At 43.4% G+C, this 16164-nt stretch overlaps 1 long non-coding RNA gene across 1 annotated transcript; it reads left to right on the top strand.

Moving 5' to 3' along the window:
• Positions 1 to 7052: 7052 nt before the first annotated feature.
• On the top strand, positions 7053 to 15964 carry LOC139355532 (uncharacterized). Its single transcript, XR_011606314.1, has 2 exons — positions 7053 to 7099; positions 15663 to 15964. It is a non-coding gene; the product is annotated as an uncharacterized lncRNA (long non-coding RNA).
• The last annotated feature ends 200 nt before the right edge of the window (positions 15965 to 16164 follow it).

The following is a 16164-nucleotide window of genomic DNA, read 5'->3' as shown; positions in this document are numbered from 1 at the left end:
GGGAGGACTGCTTGAGCCCAGAATGTGGAGGTTGCAGTAAGCTGAGATCCCACCACTACACTCCAGCCTGGGCAACAGTGCAAGACCCTGTCTCAAAAAAAAAAAAAAAAAGAAAGAAAGAAAGAAAGGGCCAGGTATGATGGCTCACACCTGTAATCCCAGCACTTTGGGTGGCTAAGGCAGATGGATTACTTGAGGTCAGGAGTTGGAGACTAGCCTGGCCAATATGGTGAAATCTTTTCTCTAGTAAAAATACAAAAATTAGCGCCAGGCTCTGTGGCTCACACCTGTAATCCCAGCACTTTGGGTGGCTAAGGCAGGCGGGGCACTTCAGGTTGGGATTCGAGACTAGCCTGACCAACATGGACTAACCCCATCTCTACTGAAAATACAAAATTGGCTGGGCTTGGTGGTGCATGCCTGTAATCTCAGCTACTCGGGAGGCCTAGGCAGGAGAATCGCTTGAACCTGGGAAGCAGAGGTTACGGTGAGCCAAGAGGGCACCATCGCACTCTAGCCTTGGCAACAAAAGCAAAACTCTGCCTCCAAAAAAAAAAAATATATATATATATATATATATATACACACACACACACACACACACACACACACACACACATACACACACAAAAATTAGCCAGTGTGGTGGCGCACACCTGTAACCCCAGCTACTCAGGAAGCTGAGGCAGGAGAATTGCTTGAACCCAGGTGACAGAGGTTGCAGTGAGCCGATATCAGGCTACTTCACTCCAGCCTGGGTGACAGAGCAAGACTCGTCTCAAAAAAGAAAATACATGGGAGGAAATGGTATATCCTGAAATGAGGACTTTCATTCTGGACTAGGGTTTCCAACGAAGGTGACAGTTTATCCTTCAGTCTCCACAGGCCAAGAATTTGCCATCCAGCAAGAGGCAACAGAGGAAGCCCCCCAAGTCCCATGCCAGAACTATGACATTATTACATTCCATTTCAATACTTAAATATTAATAATTCATCCGCTTAAATATCTACACTTACTTTACCAATTTTCCATTGTATTGATGAAGAGGTTTCCAAATTTCATATAGGTCGTCATGATGTGGACAGGACTTTTTGATAACTATACCAAATGACTATATAAAATATAAGTGTTAAGGCCAGGTGTGGTGGCTTACGCTTGTAATGCCAGCACTTTGGGAGGCCGAGGCGGGCGGATCACGAGGTCAGGAGATCGAGACCATCCTGGCAAACTTGGTGAAACCCCGTGTCTACTAAAAATACAAAAAAATTAGCCGGACGTGGTGGTGGGCGCCTGTAGTCCCAGCTTCTCGGGAGGCTGAGGCAGAAGAATGGCGTGAACCTGGGAAGTGGCAGAGCTTGCAGTGAGCAGAAATAGTGCCACTGCACTCCAGCCTGGGCAACAGAGTGAGACTCTGTTTCAAAAAAAAAAAAAAAGAAAGAAAAAGAAAAGAAAAATATAAGTGTTTAAACGTAAAATACCTTGCAACTGCTAACACAGGGCTAGAGAATATAGCAAGGTAATAGTCTGTCCAGTAAATTCTTCTGAAAAAAAATTTTTTCTTTGAAACAGAGTCTCACTCTGTCAACCAGGCTGTAATGCAGTGCCACGATTTCAGCTCAATACAACCTCCACCTTCCAGGTTCAAGCGATTCTCCAGCCTCAGCCTCCCATGTAGCCAGGACTACAGGTGTGTGCCACCACACCAGGCTAATTTTTGTATTTTTAGTAGAGACGGGACTTTACCAACTTGTCCAGGCTGGTCTCGAACTCCTGACCTCAGGTGATCCGCCCACCTCAGTCTCCCAAAGTGCTGGGATTACAGGAGTGAGCCACTGCGCCCAGTCTTCTTCTGCAATTTCGACAATCAACTGTGCGATTTGCCTTTCCTTCAGCACCGAGATTTTATTTTTCTTTCCTAATTATTTCAAACATGAATTTTGGTTCCAGGGAACTAGTATTTCCTTAATTTATAAATTGAGGGTGGCTGAGCATGGTGGCTCATGCCTGTAATCCCAGCACTTTAGGAGGCCAAGGCAGGCAGATCACTGGAGGTCAGGAGTTCAAGACCAGCCTTGCCAACATGGTGAAACACTGTCTCCACTACAAATGCAAAAATTAGCCAGCTGTGGTGGCAGGTGCGTGTAGTCCCAGCTACTAAGGAGACTGAGGCATGAGAATCGCTTGAACCCAGGAGGTGGAGGTTGTGGTGAGCCAAGATCATGCCACTGCACTCCAGCCTGGGTAACACAGGGGGACTCCATCTCCAAAAAAAAAAAAAAAAGAGGGTCATCTCACAGATGATCTAATAAATAATGCTTTGTCTTTAGAAATTCACATTATTAACTTTTCTACTTTTAGATATCGTAACTGCTGTGACTTGAAGGACTTATCTCAACAAAGCCTTAAAAAACTAGGGTGGACAGTGGGTGAATGGGTTGGGGGAACCCACACAAAATCCCCAAGACATCTGGAAGCCCATGACCCCATGAGAGGGACTGCAGGGAGCTGTAGCAGACTGGATGGGAGAGGACAGCAGGCAGGAGAACTCAGGGTCTGGAGGCCATGGTTCTAAGGCCAGAGGAAATCATTGGCTAACTTAAATCCAGAGCTTGACAGGATGAAATTTGTGATTGTAAATGAATATTTGCCATTACCAAGTGAGATCGCCAGTGGTTAGGTGCTCCTCCATGTGGGCCACAGTGAGGAGAACATGGCATCAGGCCAGGGTGTTCCTACCAGGAATGCAGGATCTGCACCTGTTTAGGACGAAACGCTGGGCAGACCCAGCTTAGAGTCATCTCTGCTCTTTACATCTGTCAAGGCTGTGAAAACTGAGAGTCGCCCAGATGCGGTGGTTCACACCTGTAATCCCAACACTCTGGGATGCTGAGGCGAGTGGATCACCTGAGGTCAGGAGTTAAAGACCAGCCTGGCCAACATGGTGAAATCACATCTTTACTAAAAATACAAAAAATTAGCCGGGCGTGGTGGTAGATGCCTGTAATTACAGCTACTCCAGAAGCTGAGGCAGGAGAATCTCTTGGAACAAGGGAGGCGGAGGTTGCAATGAGCCAAGATGGCACCACTGCATGCCAGCCTGGATGACAGAGTGAGTCTCTGTCTTAAAAAAAACAACCAAAAAAAACCCCAGAAAACTGAGTCTCATGAACAGTTCCCGAAAAAGAAATTGGGCCCACATGAAAACACATTTTTCTCCCAGCTGGGGCAGGCAATGAAGTGAAATAGGTCTGCGGACTGGACTTTCACATAGAGACCGTATATTTCCTAATTTGGGGGTTATGTGGGGATCATCTGGAGGACTGTTCCTGCTTTTGGTGAAACACAGGGAGGTATTCTTTGTGAAGCTGCAAATATGGCACAGCAATAACCACTGGGGAATTGGAGAGAAAAGAGAAGGCATACTAACTGCTGTTGTAAGTTTCCCAGAAGTATGACATTATTGGGAAGTAAACTGCTTCTTAAATCAACTGTGTCAATACCACGTCAGTAAGGCACAGACAACAACATGAAGTTTCATGACAGGCCAAATCTAGCCCAAACCCAGTCCGGCAGAGGTTGTCAACCCAGCGCCCCAGCAAGAGCCAGAGGGTCCCACCCTGGGAGCTGCAGACGCTCTCCTGTGGGCTGCAAAGGCCATGGCCGCATCCTGGACAGGACGTAAGCTCTCAGGGATACATGCATGTTCCTGGGGTTATATGAGTGTGACGGGTGTGGCATTAGTCTGACGGTGTCACGGGCATTCCAGTGGTTACGTGTGTGCTCGGAGGGACAGATTGCGTGTTCCGGAGGTTATATAAGTGTGACAGGTGTGGCGTTAGGCACACGATTTCATCCCCGCATTCTGGGCGTTACGTGCGCTCTGAGGGACACATCCGCATTCCTAGGGTCGGATCTGGACAGCAGCTGTCACGTTACCCTGACGGTGTGATCTCTGTATACAACGGGTGCTAACACCAGCATCACAGATGGAGTGTTCTTAGTACTACGGGGGTTATTATCAGTGTGGCGGATGTTCCAGTTGCTTTCCTGAGGCTACATTTCTGTTCCGAGACCGTGGCTTGGCTCCGTGGCTGCCTCGCCTTGGGTGCAGAGAACGAACCTCAAGTGTGCTGGATTCACAGGGGCTTTTGGTTTCTAATTTTCCACAGGAAGGGTCTCTGCCCCTCAGCTGCCAAGGCTGAAAAAGGAAGGATTTTATTCACCACGGACGCGAGCTCGAGGTGTCCAAAAGCGAGGGGCGTATCCCAGTATGTGCGGAGGAGAACGCGGCTCCCGCTCTCGCAGGACTCAGGCGAGGAGGTAGCACTCGGCCGCCTCAGGGCTCAGAAAAGACGGACTCGCGCGCACTCTGCTGGCGGCCGGGGGCACTGCAGCGCCCTAGAGCTCACTGCGCTGTCCGCAGCCCCGTGCCCGCTGCTACACATCCCGCTGCACCACTTAAAGACAGCATGGAGTGTTTGGCGTTATCGTTCTAGAAATGCAAACTGACACAGAGCCCACTAGCCCGTGAATTTATAAAAATGCAGAAGGCACAATTAATTGGAAACCATAGGAAATAAAATCAACATGAATGCACATTTTACAACTTATGCAAAAATTTACTCAACATAGTCCTCAGACTTAAAACGCGAAACTGTCAGAGGCCTCTTAACCACAGTGACTTTATTTTAAATAAAGGTTTTAAAAAAGTTAAATCTGGGCAGGGCGCAGTGGCTCATATCTGTAATCCCAGCACTCTGGAAGGCCAAGGCGGGCAGATCACTTGAGATCAGGAGTTCAAGACTAGCTTGGGCAAATTGTGAGAACCCTATGTCTACAAAAAACACACAAATTAGCTGGCATGGTGGCACGTACCTGTAGTCCCGGCTACCCGGGACGCTGAGGCGGGAGGATTGATTGAGCTCAGGAGTTTGAGGCTGCAGTTAGCCCACCATGATCACACCACTCCACTCCAGCCTAGGCGACAGAGTGAGACCCTGCCTCACACACACACAAGTTAAATTTGTTGGATTATATATTTAGGGGGTTGAGTACTTTTGGTTATAAAATATTTATGGTTGCGGGAACAAGTTAATAAATAAAGACATAAAACTTATAAAAATGTACCAGGACTTTAAGAACAAAAAAGCATTCTTAGTTTAAAAATAAGTTTTACTTTAAAGGTAATAATACACTCATAAATTCTTGTTAAAATCCACAGTAACATAGACAAGTAACAATATTAATAGCCTGTCACAAACTGATCACAAGCCTTTATAAAAGACAACACTATTTATAATAACCTATATAAACAAACATTAAGCCCGGGCGCGGTGGCACATGCCTGTTATCCCAGCACTTTGGGAGGCTGAAGCGGGAAGATCACTTGAGACCAGGAGTTCCAGACCAGCCTGACCAACATGTGAAACCCAGTTTCTAACAAAAATACAAAAAATTAGCCGGATGTGTTGGCACGCGCCTGTAATCCCAGCTACTTGGGAGGCTGAGGCAGGAGAAACCTTGAACCAAGGAAGCAGAGGCTGCAGTGAGCCGAGATCATGCCATTGTGACAGGAGTGAAACTCCGCCTCAAAAAATAATTTTTTTAAAACAGGTGCATTCCTCCTCTTGCTTTCTGAGGACGCCCTGCTATGTAGTTGAGTAGTCGCTAATAAACTACCTTAACTTCACTATACTCTGTGATTCGCCATAAATTCTTTCCAATGTGAGATCCAAAAACCCATTCTTGGGGTCTGGGACAAGATCCCTTTTCCAGTGACAAAACTATACAAATTCTAGAATAAAACACAGAAAACTATGTGACCTTGGGTTTGGTCATGAGTTTTAACACATGACACTGTCAGAGGCGTTTAACGCCTCCTTTATATGAACTCCAGGGTGGTTTATGTTCCATTGGCTAAGAGAAAGTTTTCTTCCAAAATGTAACATGATTTGAGGTCAAACATTAATATCAAGTAAACTCAAAAGATGGAAAAGATAGCATTAGTTCTGGGAAAACCAGAAGTGTGCCTTTTTTGGAAATAATCATCGGTAGCACAAACTTCAGATTCTACAAAGGAAATAAAAATGAGTTAACTTACATTTTTCACAAATTAAGATATAAATCAAGATAATGAAATCCAGAAATCCAATCTTACTGCTTTTAATGTTCATTAAAAAAAAAAAAAGACATCTTTATCAAATAGCCCCAGTAATAGTCACCAACTAAGTCTTTACTACTTAAAAGCAAAATCCACCTATCTCCTGAACAGTATCCACTTTACAAGCCTCATTATACGTACTGGAAACAAGTTTCAGAAATAAATATATGCATGTATATATATAAAAATATATTTCAAATAAAAAATACTTTTAGATAGTGGTATTACAATACATTTAGAAATTAATAACGGAAGCAAATTATGGGAGATCATCCACGCCTGTCCCAAAGGTACCGAATTTATAAATCATCTCAGATGCGGTGCAGGACAGGTTGAAAATAGGAACGCAATGAACCCGTGCGGAGCAGCGGCCGGCGCGGTGTCCAGGGCAAGACCCTACCCGGTCCAGGCCCCTCCAGCCCTGGGCCCGACGATTGCTACGCCTCTGACTCCACGCTAACGCGGAGCCCTAGCGCGCGTCACAACGTGTGGGGCCGGGGAGGCTGCTACCCAGAGGCGGAGTGCGGGATCGCGAGGGTGCCCACCCGCCTCTCGCTCCCGCCGGCACGTACGGACTCGCGTCCCCGCCGGGCGCCGACTAGGCAGCAGCACCGCCCCCGGCACAAGAGGCTCACGCGCCTCTTACCTAACAGGAAGTTGGAAGCGGCGCGCCCCCAAGGTGCACTGAACGCACTCAAACAGAACCGGACGCAGACACGCGCTTTCAGCCCAGGGGAAAAAACTGGCAGGGTCGGAAAAGCAAGCAGCGCGTGCGGGAACTCAGAATGCGCCCTGCCTCGACCCGAGACCCCGCCCCGGCCCGGCCCCGCCTTTTTGTCTGCCTCACCCCTCCCCGCCCGGCACGTACTGGCCCCGCCCTTCGCGCGGCGTTTTTTGTTGACCCGGAAACGGATTCTCCGGAGCCAAGGTCCGCTCGGGTGAGTGCCCTCCGCTTTTTGTGGCCAAATCCAGCCACGCAGTCCACTTCCTGCGCCATCCTCCATACCCGGGGTCTGTGGGTCTCCACGGACGTCACAGGCTCGGCAACAGCCCCACTGTAGGCGGGGAGCCCCGCGAAGCCCTGAAATGCTCCGAAGCCTGTCGCTCAGCTGCCAGATCTGCGTCTGTGTCCGGTTCCGTCACTGAGGTCGCCCCGTCCAGCCCTTCTACCCTAGTTCTCTTCACCGTCCGCCTATCCTATCGCGCGCCGCGTCAGGTCCCCATTCGGCACATGGCTTGTCTCCCGTCGTCCCCACCCTTGCCCCTCTTGGCAGCTCAGGGCAGCCCTGGGATTTGGCAGACGCCAGTCCTCCCTGAGATGTCTCCCCATCCTTCCCTCCGCCAGGCCCTACGTCTCCGCAAACCCCCCGCTTCGGGGTGACCGCTTCAGACAGGAAGCTGAGTCCGGGCCTGGGGTAAGGGACCTGCCCAATCCTGTGACAGCCCGCGTCCTTCTGACAGTCACCTCCCACTAGCGGTGACCTTCCCGGTGCCCCACTGAGAAGTGGGCTCTTCCTTGGCAGGGGCTTCTTCACTGTATCGCTGTGGATGTCGAGGTGGGGCAGGATCGTGAGGAGAAAACAAGAGAAGAGGGAGGTAGGGCCAGCGAGGGACAAAAGGGGAGGGAAATTTAGATGGGAAGTGGATGGGTGTGAGGAATTTGAACAAACACTGAGAATGAAGGAGAGTGACCTGAGCAAGTAGTAGTGGGGTAAATGGAAATAGACAAAACGGCAATCAGCAGAGATGTGGAGGACAGAATACAATGAGGGGGCCCTGACTGTCAGTAGCAGAGGGGGCAACAGAAGCCTAATTCTCAAATTCCTTAGATGATTTTCTGATTTCCAAATTAGTTTCCCTTTGAAATTTGTTGTATCAGGTTCAGTTTATGAGGCCTCAATACTTTTCAGTCTTAATTATGTATTGAAAATACTTTTTGTTTGGTAAATACTTTTACATTAATTCAGTGTGCACTTTGTAAGAATATTGATGATTTGAGTTAGTTTAGTTTTCAACATCTTCCTCTATTCCTTTATATGATCTCTGTATTTAATGACTGTAGGATAAAATTTCCAACTAAGTATAAATATCAAGTTTTCTTTGTGCTGTTTTCTGAAATTATTGAAGGATGGGCTGAATTGTCCTAGAACTTTGTTCCAACAGATTCCATGTGTTCATAATGAATAAATTGCTCAAAGATATTTCGAAAGCTCACCTTTTATGTTTTTTTTTTGCCAATAATTACATCTTTTTAATTTTTATATTTTTGGATGACTTAATGTGATGTTCTGGAAAAGACAAATGCTTTTAGTCAATATGATTAAAACCGTGAAAGACAAATTGCTGTTACTTAAGAGTGTGAAATTTGATCTCAAATCTTTAGGGGGCAGGGATGTTAAGGGAAAACTGCCACTGTCGCATCCAGATCATGTCATTCCTGTTAAGCTGGTGCTGGTTACTGTCTACTGGCTTCTGTTCACCTTTCCACCTGCCCCAAGACATACACATAGTGACATAAGGCAGTGGATAGGGAAAGAGCAAGACTTTTTAAAGTAAGCAGAGAACAAAGGTGTCTTTCTAATGAGGAGGAGCTGTTGGTTCCGGGAAGGAAGCTTGGAGGAGAAAGGGCAATAAGATTTGGGTATTCAGGATCCAGAAGTGAGAGAGAGCTTGGGAAGCTCAGGAACCGGAGAAAGAAAAAGCATTGCCCATTCTCACCCATGACTCTGTGCTCAGCAGGTACTAGCAGAGACTTCAGCAGGAACCAGAGAAAGAAAAAGCATTGCCCATTCACACCCATGACTCTGTGTTCAGCAGGTACTAGCAGATACTTCAGGCTCTGTGACTAAAAGGGATCAGACCAGTTCATATACCCACAGCTGCCATGTAAGGATGTGTGTGGACTTTACTAGGGAAGAAGGGTGTTATGAAGGAAGGGGCAGAAAAACTCACCTGTTGGTCTCCAGGTAGAAGTTTATTGTCCCGAATTCCTGGAGGTTCAGTGAAAAGCAGAAGACTGTCTTTTTCACATGTTGAGTTATGCCCCCATATATGTGGTTGTGATAAAGAAAGAGGGTATGTCGATGGGAAGTCCTGAAATGCATGTTCCTAACATTCAGCAGGGACTTCTCAAGACACATCTTGCCTTAGAAAGAAGCTCAGAGAAGAAAAATGGAGAACAATTAGATATGACATTTTCACTGGAAAAAGTCATATTATTCACTGATTGTTTTGTCATCTCCCTCCTTAAATGTTGTTTTTAGGATTTCGTAATATCTGACCCTGCCTAACACATTTCCTAACTCACTCATAGCCTTCCCTTAACTTCATCCCATCTTCACAGTATCACACTGTGACCCAGTGATTTCTAACTTGTGAAGTTCCATTCGGGGGATCATATGGGAAGGCCTTCACACCCAGACATGGTGTGGAAGTGGGCCACATAATGTCAGTGAGGCAAGTATGGATAGTTTAGGGATGATGCACTGTCAGATCTTGTTGACCATGATTAGAAACACTGTGCATATTAGTAGTGAATTAATGTTGGGAATACCTGACAAATCCTGGAAAAGAAGATTAATGAGAGGAAATTTGTTCTGCCCAATTGTATAATGCATTTGAAGCTTAAAACAATGAATCAGTATTGATCTAGCCTCAAAATATTAATGATTTGGATTAGAAGGAAGACTTTAGAAAATGATAGCTATGACAAATTAAAGTAGCATTTCATCCACACGATGGAGTTTGTTTATTCAGTAATTGCTTTAAGAATGGAATCAACGTAAGTGTCTAACAGGAGGGTATTTTAGAAATTGTTCACAGCACGTCTGTTCCAAGGAGACCTTGATGTTCATAGATTTGTAAAGAATGCTGCTTACTAGCACACTGACTTATCTGCAAATGTCTGAGGGTTCCTCCACTTGGGTAACTTGGGGGTTTGATCGCAGAGTAAATAAATGGTACATTTTATATTGTAATATAGCAAGATGCAGCCCACAAACTGTAGATACTCTTAACTACCACATAAAGTTCATCTACTACTTTAACCAGAACTTGATACTGTATGTATGTTTTTTGTAGATTTGGATAAAATGACAATTCATTATTATTTCCAGTTCACAAAGTAATTGTGAGGCTGAATACATTTTATTATTTTATAGATGTATGTGTAAAATGAATTTTTCTGCGTGACTCATTTTTGATGTATTTTAGATGCTATTTTATATTTTGTAGTTTAATTGTATGTACACACACACAAATACACACTTAGGTGTCTTATTATGTTTCTGTAGCGAAACCAAAATCCTTCCTTCATGCCGTTTGACTTTATGTTTTCCTCAGGAAGGCAGGACCTATTTTATATGATAAAATATTATGTTTTATTGAGTCCACTTATGATATTGTTTAATATTATGAATATTTACATGACTTATTTTAAATTTCCAACTAACATAGATTTACATGAAATTTGACATCTTTATTTTTTTCTTTTCACAACTATTTTGACTATATCCTCACCAAAAATCAAAATTTAGACAAAATTGGCTTTTAGACTAATTCTCATTTTTTACATGTGAAAGACTACATGTGACTTTTAAGTCTAGCTTGCCGTGAGTCTGCAGTCACCGGGGTTTTATGTCACTGTGTCCTCCAATCTAATAATATTATTTTCAGGCTATATTCATGTCATTTTAATGTCCTCATTAAGTTTTAAAATTTCTTTACATGGGCCTACAAATTTATTTCAAATGTTCCTCATAATATTTTGCTATTGTAAATAGAGACTGATTTTGTGTGTTTGCTTTGTTTAAAGATTAATGTTACTAAACAGGAAATACTGATTTCAGCTTATTCAGAATAGTTTTGCCCACTTTTTAAATGTTCTTATTAGTATTGATAATTAGAATGGATTCTACTTTTTCAAGTTTACAGTCACATCATCTGAGAATAACTACAGTCTCATGTCTTTGACTCCATTTTTGTAGTCCCTCTCCTTTTCCGTCTTGTTTTGGTCCCACCTCAGGCATCATGTGCAGTGGTGAATGGCATCAGCCCCAGCCAGCCTCCTTATTCCAGCCTTACCTTAAGTGGAAATGGTTCTTTTGTTAACTCTTCAATATATAGTTTAGATTTTATTGATTAAGAATAATTAGTCCTCACAATTCGATATGATTTTTAAAGATTTTAAATTACTTTTAAAGATTTAAATTATTTGAAAGTGTTTTTTCAAACATCAGTTGATGTGATTGTTTTTAATCTTTAAAATTAATATGTGAAAGTAATACGTTTTCTAGTATGGAATTATCCTTTTATTATTGCAATTAACTCCACTTTACAATGCTCTGGTATTATTTAACCATACCAGTGATGGCCAGGTGACCAAAATAAATAGCCAAATGGCTAAAAGTGTATTAATGATTTTTGCAAATATAATTAATGAAAATTGTTGGTTAAAATTCTAGTTATTGTTGCATTTATGTTCATTTTGATTAGCATAATAAACTAATGAGGACAGGCTTATTTTTCTCCTTCAAAAGCATTTACATTACAAAGGAGGTAGAAGTGATTTGACATGAACTCTGATGTATAACTTAAACATTAAAATTAGCTAATCAGATTTTTTCTGCTGATTACTGAGGGAAAGTTTTAACTCTATTTTCATGGAAATTAATCAATGTATCATGTATTCATGTTAGAATACAATTGTTCTGATTTCTTAGATTTTGAATTACTACTTTTAAATAAATACAGTCTCTTTTATTTACCTGTGTTTTTTCTTTCCACCATGAGTCTTTTTGGTTTCATGATCTTGCTCTCAAAACTTTTAAACTATTGATTTCTGTCAAATCTGTTCATTCATTACATTATTTTATTATTTATTAAATTCTTTTAACTTTTTAACTTTTATTATTATGTACTGCATTTGTAACAATTTGGAAAGTCAAGTAACTACTGTTTTATTTTTCTTTATCTTGGTTTATGAGTGTTTTTAAAGTTTTACTTTCCTTGAAGATCACAGCTGTAGCCCCAATTCTATGGTTCTGGCTACTTTTATTTATCAGACTTACTAATATCATGAATGTAATTGGAATACTCCTTTGATTTTACTGATGACATATACCCACTAGTGTACTGAGATGGGGAAAAAAAGTCTTTACAACTCAGATAAATATAGAGTTGATATTTATTATTTATGTAAGTGTGATCTTGTTATTAAATTCCTCTATCATATTTATGGAATTAGCAATTTCTCTTTGAATCCAGACGTTTCTAGTCATGTGTATTTCCAACATATGTTTTTAGCCACATACACTTTTTTGAATATCATATTTGGTGTTTAATTTTTGCTAGGATTATAGGCTGGACTCCAGATCCAAACTCGACATGTAGCAGACCCACTAAAAACATACATTAAGCCCCTAGCACTGTTTTAATCTCCGTGGCCTGGCTGAGCTTCTGCCATCTGTCCTCCTAGGCACTGTGAGGTCTGGACATCTCATTTGGCATAACTCAGCAGTGGCCATTGGTGGATCTCATCCTTAGTACTACTCCCTGCTGGCAAGGGTGGCCCAGGCCCACATAAGCCATTGCTGGGCTCCTTGGAGGACTTAGAGAATCCTGCGATTGCCCATGAGGATGGGCATGCCTCCCAGTCTAGCACCCATCTTTACTGATGCCTGTAGAGATTTAGAAGCTCACAGGGGTCTTTGATGTCTTTCTTATGCCTCCATTGTCTGCAGTGTGACTCCCATACTCCTAAGCCAAGGTAGAGAATTTTGAGGAGGCTTGTATGGAGGTTTATGGTGACCCCCATGGTTCTGTGAGACTGGTAGAAGGCACAGACCCCTTAGACTTCTCCCCCAGAGGAATATGTGAGACTAGTGGAGGAAAGGAGAGTAATGAAGTATGCATTTAGCATCCCAGGCTATCATTGCACAGCTCTAAGGAGAAATACAGGGTGTCTTATGGCAACTGGCACAGCTCTGTGAGACTGGGAGATATTGAACAACCTTGAAAAATCAAGGAGATGTGACCCTACTGAAGGAACAAAATAAATCTACAATAATTGACCATAAAGAAATACAGGTTTTTGGCTGGGTGCAGTGGCTCACACTTGTAATCAAAGCACATTGGGAGGACGAGGTAGGCAGATCACTTGAGGCCAGGAGTTCAAAATCAGCTTTGCCAACATGGTGAAACCCCAGCTCCACTAAAAATACAAGAAAAAAAAATTAGCTGGGCATGGTGATGGGCACCTGTAATCCCAGCTACTCAGGAGGCTGAAGCAGGAGAATTGCTTGAACCCAGGAGATGGAGGTTGCAGAGAGCTGGTATTGTGCTATTGCACTACAGCCTGGACAACAAGAGTGAAACTCCGCTAAAAAAAAAAAAAAAAAAAAAAAAGAAAAAGAAATGGAGGTTTCTGAATTTCCTGATAAGAATTAAAGATAAATTGCCTTAAAGGAGCTCAATGAGCTGTGAGACGACACTGATAGACAAGTAAAATCTGGAAAAGAATACATGAACAACATGAGTATATCAACAAAGAGAAACCATAATAAAAGAAATGTAGATTCTGGGGCTGAAGAACACAGTAACTGAACTAGATCAATACAGGGTTTCAAGAGCTGACTTGATCAAGCAGAAGGAATAACCAGTGAACTCAAAGACCGGTTATTTGAAATTATTCAATCAGAAGAGCAAAAAGAAAAAGAATCTTTTAAAAAGTGAAGAACCTCTGTCTGACTTTGCTAAAAATTGGAGGTTCCTAAGAACTCCTTCCCCGCCACCCCCTGCAAGGCAGACTCTTGCTCTGTCTCCCAGACTGGAGTGCAGTGGTGTGATCTCGGCTCGCTGCACCCTCCACCTCCCAGTTTCAAGCGATTCTTGTACCTCAGCTTCCCAAATAGCTGGGATTACAGGTGCCTGCCACCACGCCCAGCTAACTTTTATATTTTTAGTAGAGAGGGGGTTTCACCATGTTGGCCAGGCTGATTTTGAACTTCTGACCTCAGGTGATCCTCCCGCCTTGGCCTCCCAAAGTGCTGGGATTACAGACATGAGCCACCATGCCCGGCAAGAACTCCTTTTTATGTTAGATTTGCTAGGGTTTAGCAGCTCACAGAACCCAGGAAAACAGTTTGCTTAGCTGATTTATTACAAAGGACATTTTAAATATTACAAATGAACAGCCAGCTAAAGAGTTACATACAGCAAGTTTTGGAAGGGTCTTAGTTTTAGGAGGTCTGTCTCCAAGCAGTTGGCATGTACCATTCTTTCAGCGTGTGGATGGCTCTTCACTCATGCAGAAGCTCTTTGAATCCCACCATTCAGGGATTTTTACAAAGTGTTCATCTAGTAGGCATAATTGTTATCAACTCGATCTCCAGCCTCTGCCCTTTACCAGAGGATAAATCATTAAAAAATTGATCCCTGTTGAGGTAGAAGGATCTCGTCCTCATGCTCCTCAGTTCCTTCCAGAATCAGCTTCCAGTTCAGCTGCAGAACAGGTTCTGGTGCTGGCTGGAGTAGCCCAGGCAGGTGCCGTCGGGTCTGAGTTCACACTGGTGCCCATGTGGTCTCCAGTTACGGTGTGGGCCGTGGGGTCTGAGTTCACACCGTTGCCCATGTGGTCTCCAGTTACAGTGCTGGCCATGGAGTCTGAGTTCACACTGGTGCCTGCGTGGTCCTCAGTTACAGTGCTGGCCATTTGTGCCTTTCTGGAAAGTTAGAAGGAGGAGCATTTCATCACCTCTCTGTCCTCCCACACCTGATCTATGCTGGGCCACCGTGAATTCTTCCTTTTAACTGTTTCTCTCATCACGGGCAACGCTGGTGTTCTGTGGTCAATGTTTGCCATTTCTGAAAACGGATTCTGTGTTTCTTTATATAATCACGTGGTCTCTTTTACGAATTTCGCTTTTCTTTAAGAAAATAATCGTGCTTTTATCTCTTCAATCTCAACTCTGTTCCCTGACACAGGCTCTTACCAGCTCGAAAATTAAAGGTAATCTTTGATTATACTTAATACTTTCTAAAGTTTTCAAAAGTTTATCAGCACGTGGGTTACTGAACATTGACTGTTTATTTAATGGAAAATTACATTCTAAGTAGAGTATTAGAGTGAAAATGATCTTTTGATTTAATTAAAATATTCAGGTAAAAATATTAAAATGCCTTCGCCAAACTTCATGCCTGTGTATCGTGAAAACATTAAGCTGCTCTCTGCTCCCGGGAATACATGAGTAGAGTATGTGTTTGAAAGCGTCATTCCAGTCTTAAGTTTTAGGTATTCTTAAAGGGGTTGGCTGGAGAAGTGACATTTAACATTGAGTGAACGTTTGACAAAGATTTGTCTCGATATAAAAATAGTTAAAAACAATGTTTAGTGTTTCCTGTCAGGGTTCACCCATTAAAGAATGGTCTTGTAAAAAACTCATCGAGAGTGTCGGCGCCCAGAGGTGCTACCTTGCCCACAGTTGTGTCATCTGCTGTCACCAGGCGACACGCCCAGCGTTTAGCTGCGCGTCAGATGTGGCCACGGGGCCACAGGACATCCCTGCGGACGGATGTTCTTATGCAGATTAATGAGGATGGAGACCGCTGCAGAACTGTAAGCCCCCCAGGGGCTGACGGAAGCCTGGGAATACCCGAGACACCAGAGTCGCTGCTGCCCTGGGTGGAAGGAAACCTGCCCTGGAAGATGGGAAATGCAATAAGGAGAAAGTACCAAGGTACATGATGCTGTGAAAATGGAGATGTTTTAATTAAATTAACAATTAAAATCATTTTAATTATGTGAATTATTTGAACTCATGTTAGTTCTTTTTAGGAAATTAATACTTAAAGCAAGTTTGTTTTCTGAATTGTTTGAATTAATTGAGTCAGCACAAGAGTTAGCATTGATATCTGACCCTCTTCCAGGGTTGGGGCAGAGGAGATGGGGGCAGAGGAGACGGGCCTCCCACCCGCTTTCCCCTGGAGCTCAGCCAGAAATTCCCAT

The sequence above is a fragment of the Macaca nemestrina genome, chromosome 7 (assembly GCF_043159975.1).
Source record: "Macaca nemestrina isolate mMacNem1 chromosome 7, mMacNem.hap1, whole genome shotgun sequence".
NCBI classification, from domain to species: domain Eukaryota; kingdom Metazoa; phylum Chordata; class Mammalia; order Primates; family Cercopithecidae; genus Macaca; species Macaca nemestrina.
Note: the sequence above shows the minus strand (reverse complement) of the source record. Positions and strands in the feature narration are given on the sequence as shown.